This window comes from Pogoniulus pusillus, chromosome 24 (assembly GCF_015220805.1).
Source record: "Pogoniulus pusillus isolate bPogPus1 chromosome 24, bPogPus1.pri, whole genome shotgun sequence".
Classification (NCBI taxonomy): domain Eukaryota; kingdom Metazoa; phylum Chordata; class Aves; order Piciformes; family Lybiidae; genus Pogoniulus; species Pogoniulus pusillus.
Genome location: NC_087287.1, coordinates 17,663,725 through 17,676,466, shown reverse-complemented (window position 1 = coordinate 17,676,466; position 12,742 = coordinate 17,663,725). Strand labels below are relative to the sequence as shown.

Sequence of the window (12,742 nt, the reverse complement as noted above, 5' to 3'; positions counted from 1 at the left end):
TGAGGGGAAAATATATATCTTCCTTGACAAGTATTCACTTAAGAATGGAAACAATCCTGCCTTCAAAGTTGGTTGTTTTGTTTTAATTATACAAATCTCATTAGTACAATGCAATGTAAAACATTTTTGGTTCAAAACTGAACTATGCTAATGCCTGTTTTTCTGTGTATTTAGTAGCATACCAGAGTTTTAGGTAGTTACAATTCCCTTTCCTGTGGGGTAACTGCAGACCTGCCCACAGTGAACATTTCTACTATTTCTTGTTGTTGTTGGGAAGTTTAATAAGATTAATGAAACTGGAGAAACTCTATGAGGAGAACCATCGGATCATAGAATCATAGAATCAACCAGGTTGGAAGAGATCTCCAAGATCATCCAGTCCAACCTAGCACCCAGCCCTAGCCTGTCAACTAGACCATGGCACCAAGTGCCTCATCCAGTCTCTTCTGGAACACCTCCAGGGATGGTGACTCCACCACCTCCCTGGGCAGCCCATTCTAATGCCAATCACTCTCTCTGCCAACAACTTCCTCCTAACATCCAGCCTAGACTTCCCCCAGCACAACTTGAGACTGTGTCCCCTTGTTCTGTTGCTGGTTGCCTGGGAGAAGAGACCAACCCCACCTGGCTACAACCTCCCTTCAGGTAGTTGTAGACAGCAATGAGGTCACCCCTGAGCCTCCTCTTCTCCAGGCTGCACACCCCCAGCTCTCTCAGCCTCTCCTCATAGGATTTGTGTTCCAGGCCCCTCACCAGCTTTGTCACCCTTCTCTGGACACCTTCCAGCACCTCAACATCTCTCCTGAATTGAGGAGCCCAGAACTGGACACAGCACTCAAGGTGTGGTCTGAGCAGTGCTGAGTACAGGGGCAGAATAACCTCCCTTGTCCTACTGGCCACACTGTTCCTGATGCAGGCCAGGATGCCATTGGCTTTCTTGGCCACCTGGGTACACTGCTGCCTCATCTTCAGCCTACTATCTATCAGTGCCCCCAGGTCCCTTTCCTCCTGGCTGCTCTCAGCCACTCTGTCCCCAGCCTGTAGCACTGCTTGGGGTTGTTGTGGCCAAAGTGCAGAACCCTGCACTTGGCCTTGTTCAATCTCATCCCATTGGCCTCTGCCCACCCATCCAGCCTGGCCAGGTCCCGCCAATAGATCCACAGCTGCTCCTAGCTTGGTGTCATCTGCAAACTTACTGATGCTGGACTCAATCTCCTCATCCAGATCATCAATAAAGATATTGAACATGCTACTTTGTGGGCTGGGATTCCTTCCTCACAATGCTGGCAGAAGAGGATGAACTATTCCATACAGCTGGGATAACTTTATGATTTTAGGAATGAGAGAGACTTGCCAGACTGTAGGGATTACCACCTTGTGTGCCGGGGGGAGGGAGAGAGGATTTGGGGATTTCATTAACACTCACAATGTTTTTCTAGTTCAACCAGAGTGGAAAACAGCCTCATGGAAAAAATTATTTAGAGAAAGAAAGTAGATGAGGTCTGTGAGTGAGGGTTCTGGCTAAATGAGACCCATTCAGCAGGCCTGTGATTTATTTGCAGATGAGATGGTAAAATGGGGGAAGAGAAGAGTAACAAATTACAAGCAGTTAGGTTTTGATTATTAATCCTAACTCACTATGACTCCTTATCTACATGGCATTAAAATGAAGCAGTGCATTAAAAGCAAGCTTCTCGTGCATTTTAAGTTTCACCTACTCACTCATTTGGAGGAATTCTTTGGTTCTTATGCTGTATTTGTTTTGACAGTTCTACTGCTTCATTTCTGCTGAAGAGAAAGCAGCCCATACCACATTAAAATAAAAACATTGCAAGTGACATCAGACCATGGAAGTCACAGCCACAAATTAGATGACAACGGTTCCTAGAACCTGGAGACACTTAATTTAACTCCAAATTAATTTAATTTGAAAACAGTGTCACTGAAATGTTGTCTGGAGAGGGGGTTTAGGTTTGGGTGGGTTTTTTTTTTTTAAGATTCTCTTGAGTCTGCTGGAAAACACCAAGCTGGGGGCAGATGTGGCTGGGTTGGAGGGCAGAAGGGCTCTGCAGCGGGACCTTGACTGCCTGGACAGATGGACAGAGTCCAAGGGGATGGCATTCAATAGCTCCAAGTGCAGGGTGCTGCACTTTGGCCACAACAACCCCATGCAGAGATACAGGCTGGGGTCGGAGTGGCTGGAGAGCAGCCAGACAGAGAGGGATCTGGGGGTGCTGATTGATACCCACCTGAACATGAGCCAGCAGTGTGCCCAGGTGGCCAAGAGAGCCAGTGGCATCCTGGCCTGCATCAGGAATGCTGTAGTCAGCAGGAGCAGGGATGTCATTCTGCCCCTGCACTCTGCACTGGTTAGACCACACCTGTTCAGATCTGGGCCCCCCAGTTTAGGAGGGACATCGAAATGCTTGAGCATGTCCAGAGAAGGGCGACGAGGCTGGGGAGAGGCCTTGAGCACAGCCCTACGAGGAGAGGCTGAGGGAGCTGGGATTGGTTAGCCTGGAGAAGAGGAGGCTCAGGGGAGACCTTATTGCTGTCTACAACTACCTGAGGGGTGGTTGTGGCCAGGAGGAGGTTGCTCTCTTCTCTCAGGTGGCCAGCACCAGAACAAGAGGACACAGCCTCAGGCTGTACCAGGGGAGATTTAGGCTGGAGGTGAGGAGAAAGTTCTTCCCTGAGAGAGTCATTGGACACTGGAATGGGCTGCCCGGGGAGGTGGTGGAGTCGCCGTCCCTGGAGCTGTTCAAGGCAGGACTGGACGTGGCACTTGGTGCCATGGTCTGGCCTTGAGCTCTGTGGTAAAGGGTTGGACTTGATGATCTGTGAGTTCTCTTCCAACCTTGGTGATACTGTGATACTGTAAAACTGAAAGGCTGTTTTTGTGCATGTAACAGTTTTAAAGCAGCTGTTACTTTAACAGAGTGGAAACCATACTTCTAATCAAGTCAAACAAAAATCTTGCATTATGAGGAGTTCTGTTGTGTTTATTCTAAGGTAAACCTCAGACATTAAATTACTCTGTCTGAATTCCTTTAGAAATGCATTATGGATTAATTTGAAGTAAGAGAGTATAACAATGAACTGTATAAAGCTGTTACTGCTGTGCCACAGTAATGAAATAAATAATTTCTAGTTAAGAAGAAAAGGAAATAGTATCTTGTTTAGATTTGGTGTAGAATGCCTGCATAGAAACCACCTCACTGTCTCATTTCTCTGGAGGAGAAACAACACTATGTGTGGCAACTGGATCTTTTGAGTGCTGGAACAACAATAAAAATAGAGATGTATAAAGGGTTGCATTTATTCTCTGTATTCTATCCAGTTACATGCAGAACCAGAGCAAGAAAATGTTCACAAAAGGAAAGAAACTATCAAGAATAAATGGTAACAGAAAATGTCTGGCTTCAGCTCACAGATTGCAGACTAAAAACTGCTATCAAATTTAAAGGAGATTAATCTGAATTTCAGATTCACAGTGTGTCTGTTGATCATTTGAGTATTAAACAATCTGGTATCTTTTGACAGCTGCACGCAAAGAGGAAGAAGCTGATGCTGAAGGAAAAACAAGTGTCAGTATAAACTTACAAAACCAGATCAAATCAGCTTTTGGAATTTCTAGATTGTTGCATTCTCACATGCAAGGTGCTTGGAAAGGAAAGGAGATATTGCTTTTGGTCACAAATGCCATCAGAAAGTAGTTCCAGGGAAGGCATTCAGTGTAGTTTGGCCCTACCTCAAAAATTCAGTGAAGCATCTCTTTCCTAAGCAATCACTCTTGCCATTCTCAAAAGCTAATCATCTCTGCAGAACAGCTACAACAGAAGAACCACAGCAGATCTGCATAGCAAATGTGTTGTTCAGACATTTTAGACTACATGAAATCACTTGCACATGTTTTGACCTAATTTTGCCTGGTTTTCCAAAACCTTGGGACACCTCTGACTGCACATAGTGCTGGTGGAATCCTAAAAAAAGTTAGGATTATTACTATTGCTCCTTCTTCACCTCTCAAGAGAGGATCATCATTTCATCCCTTGCAGAAGTGGAAGGGATAATCAGGTTTTAGAATTCAAGCATTATTGGGATATTAGGTAGACTTAAGTTAGCATAAGGGGGATTGTAATACTATAAGCTATAGAAGTTGAAAAACCAAAGGGATAAAAAACTGTAAGCTTCCAGCTGAAGGATGAAGTGAGAAACCCAGAAAAATGCTGTTGCATACTATGCCTCAGGAATGTAAATTAATTCATGGGAACATAAATGATAATTGAGAACCACCACTGATAATCTGGGATGAGGGAGAATTTTTAAGTTGGGTCTGAGTACAATGTGGAGCTCTATGAGGTTTCTGACCACAGTAAGGGACTGATTCCTAAATTTTAAGTGTTGCTGCTGCATTTTCTGTGTTTCCTCATATGAGTTTTCAGTTGCATAAGCAATCAGAGGCACCTAGGAAAAACTACCTTTCCATCTCTCTGTATGTCTTACATCAATGACCACATTCCAAGTTTTTCTATATCCCAGCAATTCAAAAGATCAAACCTGCTATGAGATTAAATTCAGGTTTAAAGCAGTCTAATAGATTGGCTCCCATTTTACGTGCAGCATCCAATATATCATCAAGCACAAGTGAAAAGCCATTCACAAAACACACACCACAACTGAAAACGTTTGGTTACCACTGGAATATTCTCTTTTGGTCATCATAGCAAATCAATAATGCTGAATGCCAAGCAGTTTATTGTTCTCCTAAAGTAAAACCTCGCGGTAGAACCTGGATTAAAAATGGCCTAAAGAAAGGACTTAATCTGATTAGGAAATGACAGCTCCATCCCATATCAATTTGCAGAAGTCAGAACTGGTTAGCTACATCAGTTTTTCTTGGTTATTATGTTCAATCTTGAATAGATGAGAGGGAAAGTCTGAGCTCCTCACATGCAGTCATTTAATTCACTATTCTTTTCTGGTAAATCTCATTCACAGTGCTCCTTTGAAATATGATTGGTGATGCCAATTACCACAGCATATCAGTTGAATGGAATATGTTCCATTTTCTGAGAGATTAAGACATCAGTGAGATCTGTTGTAATTTGTGTATCTTACTATTTAATTCCTATTGAGTTTATTTTTTAGTTCAGAGGATGAGCATGCATCCTTTGCTCCCACTCAGTTTCTCATTATTTCTCCATTAAGTCAAATTGCAATATAATTCAAGAATATCAAAACTGATGAGCAATGGTATTGCCTTTCAAAAGCTAAAGAGCCAGAGAGGGACCAACTTCCTTCACCTATATTTGCTGTATCAGATGTTCACAGTATCACAGTATCATCAGGGTTGGAAGAGACCTCACAGATCATCAAGTCCAACCCTTTACCACAGAGCTCAAGGCCAGACCATGGCACCAAGTGCCACGTCCAGTCCTGCCTTGAACAGCTCCAGGGACGGCGACTCCACCACCTCCCCGGGCAGCCCATTCCAGTGTCCAATGACTCTCTCAGTGAAGAACTTTCTCCTCACCTCCAGCCTAAATCTCCCCTGGCACAGCCTGAGGCTGTGTCCTCTTGTTCTGGTGCTGGCCACCTGAGAGAAGAGAGCAACCTCCCCCTGGCCACAACCACCCCTCAGGTAGTTGTAGACAGCAATAAGGTCTCCCCTGAGCCTCCTCTTCTCCAGACTAAACAATCCCAGCTCCCTCAGCCTCTCCTCATAGGGCTGTGCTCAAGGCCTCTCCCCAGCCTCGTTGCCCTTCTCTGGACACGCTCAAGCATCTCAACGTCCCTTCTAAACTGGGGGGCCCAGAACTGAACACAGTGCTCAAGGTGAGGTCTAACCAGTGCAGAGTACAGGGGCAGAATGACCTCCCTGCTCCTGCTGACCACACCATTCCTGATGCAGGCCAGGATGCCATTGGCTCTCTTGGCCACCTGGGCACACTGCTGGCTCATGTTCAGGTGGGTATCAATCAGTACCCCCAGATCCCTCTCTGTCTGGCTGCTCTCCAGCCACTCTGACTCTAGAATACAGTTGAAGAGGACATCGGTTTAGGAGTTCAGAAACCAGCAGCCCAACTGATAAACGCTCACCCTAAGGATATTTTATCATGCAAATGCCAATAATCTCAGAAATAGGAAGAAAAACAGATCAAACTAGAACTGGGAGCTCATTGGCTTAAATCAAATTATCATTTTAAAAGAGTTTTATGCAAAAGTGGTTTGGTCTTGCAGCTATTTTAAATTTAAACAAAGTCCTGGCTTCAGGAGGCTTTGGACTTGACCCCACTGTGTGCAGCTAAGTCCATTATTTCTCAGTAACAGGCACTGACCATCTGGCAAGACTTGGCAACTTGTTCAAATTTTGTAGAAAGATAGATCTGATTAATTACCTTCACTGTCCATGCAATGTTTTCCTGAAGAAATAAACAGAACCATGCATGCCACTCTCCATTTCAGCCCAGGGCTTGTGCCGTTTGCAGGCTGCTGTGCTTTAGCACTTTAACTCTGAAGTGCAGTAATCTAACAAATCAAATAAAGAAAACATGAAGTTATTCATTATGCCTTCTGCTGCAGCAACTACAGAGCCTTTACTTGAAGTCCCTGAGTAGCAAAAGTTCTTAAGAGGCGCTGGTGTACAATGGCAGGTCAGAACACGCTGCAGAGCAAGACACACTGCAGTACCTCTTGCAGCAGACTCTCAGCCAATGCCCACGCATAGCCTTACACAAACCTCTCACAGTTTTTAATGAGAGCCTTGGTAAAGAAAAAACAAAAGAAAATAAAAAATGCCTTGGATATGAGTCATGCAACATAGGATTAGCAAGGATATTCTAGTAAACACTGTAGACAGACATCAAACATATTTTTAAGAGCAGGTATTTTCAAATGGCATATTAAAATGAATTATTTTATGCTAGTTTAGACTTTTTTACTTAGTACATTCAGGCTTGACAGGTGATGTAGCTCATTATTTGAGAGATTTCAGGAGTGGTTCATCACAATATTGCAACACTATGTATTACCTTGGAAAGTCAATGACACTGATTATTCCAGAAAGGGATAAGCAGAGAATGCTTGAACCACACAAAGAATAAAAAGATGATCTATAATATTGTTTTCAGCAATTCCTAACAGGTGTTAGATGTGAACTGTTGAATAAGACAAATTAATGGATTGTGCCAAACATATTATTTTGGACTTGACAAAAGTCTGATCCCCTGTAGGGTCCTGCTGCCCAGCCCCTGACAGCACTAATCCAGTTTCCTGGCAGCTCACTGGGTACAGTTGAGGGAGGCTTGTGCACAAGAGGTCTTCCAAAGTCACTGAGCTTCAGAACAGAAGGACAAAGAGTTAATGCCAGGTTGGATATTACTTTTTGTGGCCCAGCAGGCACCACGTGGAGCCAGGCTGGCAGCAAGGCATACACCACCCAGGGGAGAGGATGGAGGCAGCTGCAGGCCAAGCTGAGACCATAAGTTATGTGGGAGGAAAAGACAGAAATTAGTTCAAGGGTGGGTATATGTGACTCCTGACAGCATGGGTGACCCTGCTGACCCAGGTTTCAGATCTATGCATTAAATACAGTAATAACTCAGTCAGCACTGAAGATGATGTTTCATTCTGATGCATACACAAACAGGTGACCTTCACTGCTGCACTCTGGTTATATTTTCAAACAAGCCCTGGTACACATTTAAGGTAAATATAAAATCCTGTTAAGCTCCTTTGAAGAATCAGATCTCATAAGCAATAGAAGACTTTCACTTAATAAAAATATACTTGCCAACAAGAACAGTTTCAGCTATTATGAGCAGTTTTACTGGTCAGATCTTGGTAGAAGGATGAGGGAGACATAATGCTCTAAGATTGCTGTAAAACAGAAAGAAAGTAACAAGATGGTATTAGAAACATTACTACAGATAGGATAGCCCTCAAATACACTGAGAAAGGTTACTTGGAATAGTAGCCAAAGAAACTACACCTTATAGTTCATGTTGCTCATTTTACCCTGGATTGAGGAGAACAGGACTGCATCATTTCTCTTAGCAAACACAAATATTCCTGGAAGAAATAAAATAAACTATTAATGGGAGATGATATTTTCAAAATTGATATTGATCATTAATTTTGGCATTTAGGAGTCTTGCCCCCCCGACCACTGATTTGAGTAATAACGAGTTCTTTTGCCTGTTGTGGAAACATTATATAGAGGAATAGCCAGAGCTAGAAATAACTAGCAAAAAGATAGAAACATTAATTGAACTGGAAGAGAAGGTTCTTGTGGTCAATACTTTGCTTGCAGTCAATGTACAGCTTGCCTGCTAGATGGACTCAGGAAGCACCTATCTGCTTATGGCAGAGGCAACAGTGAATTACCAGAGGCTTTAATCTTTACTCACAAAATATCTCCTGACTCCTGTTCCTAATGGGCTAATGGCCTTTGGACACAGAATGGCCAGAATGGCAGTTATCTAAGCTTGACCATATTGGGTGAAACCACAGGCTTGCTTTACCCAAAATTGGGAAAAACATAGGCCTTGCATAAGGCAGGCACAAGCTAAGCATAGAATCATAGAATCAACTAGGTTGGAAGAGACCTCCAACATCATCCAGCCCAACCTAGCACCCAGCCCTATCCAGTCAACCAGACCATGGCACTAAGTGCCTCAGCCAGGCTTTTCTTGAACTCCTCCAGGGACGGTGCCTCCACCACCTCCCTGGGCAGCCCATTCCAATGCCAATCACTCTCTCTGGGAACAACTTCCTCCTAACATCCAGCCTAGACTTCCCCTGGCACAACTTGAGACTGTGTCCCCTTGTTCTGTTGCTGGTTGTCTGGGAGAAGAGACCAACCCCACCTGGCTACAGCCTCCCTTCAGGTAGTTGTAGACAGCAATGAGGTCACCCCTGAGCCTCCTCCAGGCTAAACACTCCCAGCTCCCTCAGCCTCTCCTCATCTGGTTTGTGTTCCAGGCCCTTCACCAGCATGTGTGCTTTGTTTACCACAGGATCCAAACAAGTGTAGACAGGCCAGAGCCCTTAGGCTCAGTGGCTCCAGATTCTTTGTTCTCTTTCCCATGGTTGCTTCTCCTCAAAATAGGAGGGGGAGCAGTAAAACATGTCTGGGCAAGCCAGGACATGTATAAGCCTATGTTGGCCTATTCAAGCCTACCATGACAATGATAGAACAAACACATCTATGATATCATAAATATAACATATACACAATATACAGAATAGCTTTTCATTAACAACCAAATTAGAAACACTGCTTCTGCAGTCAAATCCTCATCAGCCTGGCTGTGCTATAGGAATCTGTAGAAATCAGCTTGTGAAGAAATTAGTCCTTGAATCTCCATGGTTTTTCCAGTGGCCTCTGAGTCTTGTAAGCTGCTCTGGCACACAAAACACATCTTTTGACAGTTAGATCTCTTTTTTAGTACCTTTACTGCTGCAATTATTTTTCCTGAGGCATCAATTCCTTGGTCAGGTTTATAAGCAGTCAGGTAAGCACAATTTTTCTTGCAGCTGGTTGATCATACAGACATCTCTGTTTGGGTGATGGTGGTTTAAGTAATAAAGAAAACTAAATCTTTTGAATTGCAACTCTGAGTAATGCTCCAAATATTGCTTCTTTAGAGTTAAGATGGTTAATTTTTACTTAGATTTCATGGCTAGATCTTTAGGCATGTTAGAGCTATGCCTGAGAGAATGCTCAGATAAAAAGCTGCTGATTTTCCTGTGTCTTCCATATTCAGAATATGTATTGTGCACAGTTTCTGTTCTACAACATATGCTTAGATAATCTCTCCAGCCTGATCTTGGAGCATTACTTGTTATCTTCATCTGGGCCTTATTTCATGTCAGCACCATCAACAAACTACATAACACATCAACAAGCTATAAGTTTCTTTCTAATCCATGTAATTTCAACAGGGTTTTAATGAAAATGTTTCCAAAGGCAAAAGAAAAAAAGAGCTTCTGCAGTTCTACTGCATCTGTCATCAGATCTGATCACATATCCTCTGCATGGCCAGCTGCTAAAATATTGACTGCTTGTCCACATGGATGAAAATTACTTTCTCAATTCTGAGTGCCTCTAAAGCAAACAGTACCTCTCTCTTTGCTCTTTTCACGTCCTGACAGTTCCTCTGAAGAGTTGTTAGCACTGAAACCATCAAGCCTATTTCACTGCTCTGTATCTAATTATTCATGCACATGTCCATATGACTATTTTTTAATCTCTATAAAGGTCATAGCTTTTGGTTTCTAATCACTCAAAATGTATTTGTGCCTACATTACATCTATATTTGAGTATCCTGTACAGGCCTTCACAAGTAATTGAATATAACATCTGTTGAATTTGTCTGATCAGTATCTTATTTGATTTGCCATTGGAATGGGCTGCTCAGGGAGGTGGTGGAGTCACCATCCTTGGAGGTGTTCAAGAAAAGCCTGGATGAGGCACTTAGTGCCATGGTCTGGTTGACTGGATAGGGCTGGGTGCTAGGTTGGACTGGATGATCTTGGAGGTCTCTTCCAACCTGGTTGATTTTATGATTCTATGATTATTGGGGTCTTTAAAAAACAAAGTCTTTGATAAAGTCATTGAATAACAGAAGAGTATTTTATGCTGTAGAAGATTCACACAAAGGGAATTGAATTGACAGACCTTTGCATACTGTGCATTTGCTGTGCATTTCATTGGTTCCTGAGTATTTTTAGTTCACCCTCCACAGGCTTCCACTACCACAGACTGGATAGGGCTCCTTATGTCAGCCACTGTAGCTGGTTTAAAGGTTGTTCCTCATTTCTTCAGTCTTTCAGGCTGTTGAGTCTGAAATACTAAATAGTTTACATGTAAGGCAAAACTATAAAGAAGTATTCTGGAATATAAATGCAGAGATACCTTCTCTGTAAACCAAGTAAAAGGAACAAATAATCTATTCATATCTGAGTTAGTCCAAGGGTTCATTTGCACAAAAAGATTATGTAGATGTTAAAAGTTCTGGAAACAGTGCAAATGTACAAAAACACTTGAAAGGGAAAAACTAAGTCTGCACTTGTTTTAAATACTTACATTACATTTACTTGCTACTATTGCACACTGCTGTAGGGCAGTGAAGCTGGTATTATGCCATCTTATTAACCTGTACCCACTGCTTACTCTTACAAATGAAAACTAGCAGAAAATCAGCTTTATTTACTATGGAAATAAGGCTTATGCAAGAGCAATAGGTCTGTTTTCCTCTCTGTTCGACCTTCCCATAACATCTTTCAGATCTGATGGCTAATTTCAATCCAACCTGACAGACAAATAAAGGACTCAGGTATATTACCTTCCTAAAGCTTACATTAAAGTGGCCAGATGAGACAGACCTGGATTTTCCCCTGAGCAAAGGCAATCATTATTCCTTTCATTCCCTGAAGCAGCCACATACACATGGGCCAGACATTTAACACAAGGACCCCATTTTTTCTCTCTATGCTGATCAGAGGAGGAGCAAATACTCACCATTTGGCCAAAAAAAAAGTTCTCCACAGGAAACTCAGACTCCTGAGAGCTTTTTGAGGATGCATACAAAGATTCAGCTACGATATTTAAACTGCCCAGAGTCCTTAAGGAGGATGTTGGTTTTATTTCCACTCTTCCCATTCTTGCTTTTCTTCTATTTTCAGAGCAGCAAAGACAACATTTACAACATGCTAGAAGAAAGAATTTGTTCTGATCTTACCACTTTACTGAAAACCACCTACACTTTATTTCATCCATTCATTCATATAGGGCAGTTAAATCACACAAATAGAATGTGAGGTCTGACAATTACATTAGAAATAACAACAACAATAATACCACCAAGATAAGTGGTAACATTGCAGAATGGTCCATGACTTCAAGACAAGATGATGTGCAAAATATCCCCTTCTCCCTCTGGGTGTTTAGAAGAAGTCTGTGAACTGAAACCCAGCTGTAGATGGGAATGCAAATATCATCTGGTCTGAAGCATTATTGCTGGAAGATAAAGGAGGTGAACCACTGAAATCTTAAGGGATTCGAGGAGAAAATTTGGACAAGCAACTTTGTGAGATTTATACTGAAGCCCTTTTAAATCAAACTTACAGAAAAGCAAGTTGTTTGTTTGGGTTTTTTTTAAATCCTGTATAGTAAAAGTCTCATTTTCCCTCTAGGGTTTTATAATTGTTTGGTTAACTACCACAAGAGGAAAAAAAATCACTCTAATTCTTTATAGAAAACAATCCACTTTGTAGAAAAAAAATGATATATTTTTAAAGATCAGGACTAGGATATAAGACTGCCTTTTGATATATGCCTTCAGTAATGTTTTCTGAAGCAACTGAGGGGCCTTGAGAATGGCTTTTGTTTAGATCATGAATTTTAGCTTTTTAGATGAAGATGGTCTTTGACGAATCAAAAATTGCTTCCTGAAGCACTAGGAAATTCCACACATTATTAAACCTGCCTAGGAAACAGCTGAAGAAGGGACAACAGTGAGGATCTTTAAGTGAGGAAAAATCAGCCACCTTCTCTTTGGTACTCTCTGTAAAACTTCAGACATTTTGTTCTTCATATCTAATCACAGAACCACAGAAAATTAGAGGCTGGAAGAGACATCAAAAGATCATCCAGTCCAACCCCGCTGCCAGAGCAGGATCACTTATACCTGATCACATAGGATCTAAAGGTCAAAACTAGCAGGTCCCAGTTAC

The 12,742-nt window shown here is 42.2% G+C and overlaps 1 long non-coding RNA gene across 1 annotated transcript; it reads right to left on the bottom strand.

The window, feature by feature from the left end:
- Positions 1 to 7,820: 7,820 nt before the first annotated feature.
- Positions 7,821 to 10,764, bottom strand: LOC135186335 (uncharacterized). Its single transcript, XR_010306825.1, has 3 exons — positions 10,686 to 10,764; positions 7,994 to 8,073; positions 7,821 to 7,881 (listed from the first exon to the last, which is right to left on the bottom strand). It is a non-coding gene; the product is annotated as an uncharacterized LOC135186335 (long non-coding RNA).
- Positions 10,765 to 12,742: the final 1,978 nt, after the last annotated feature.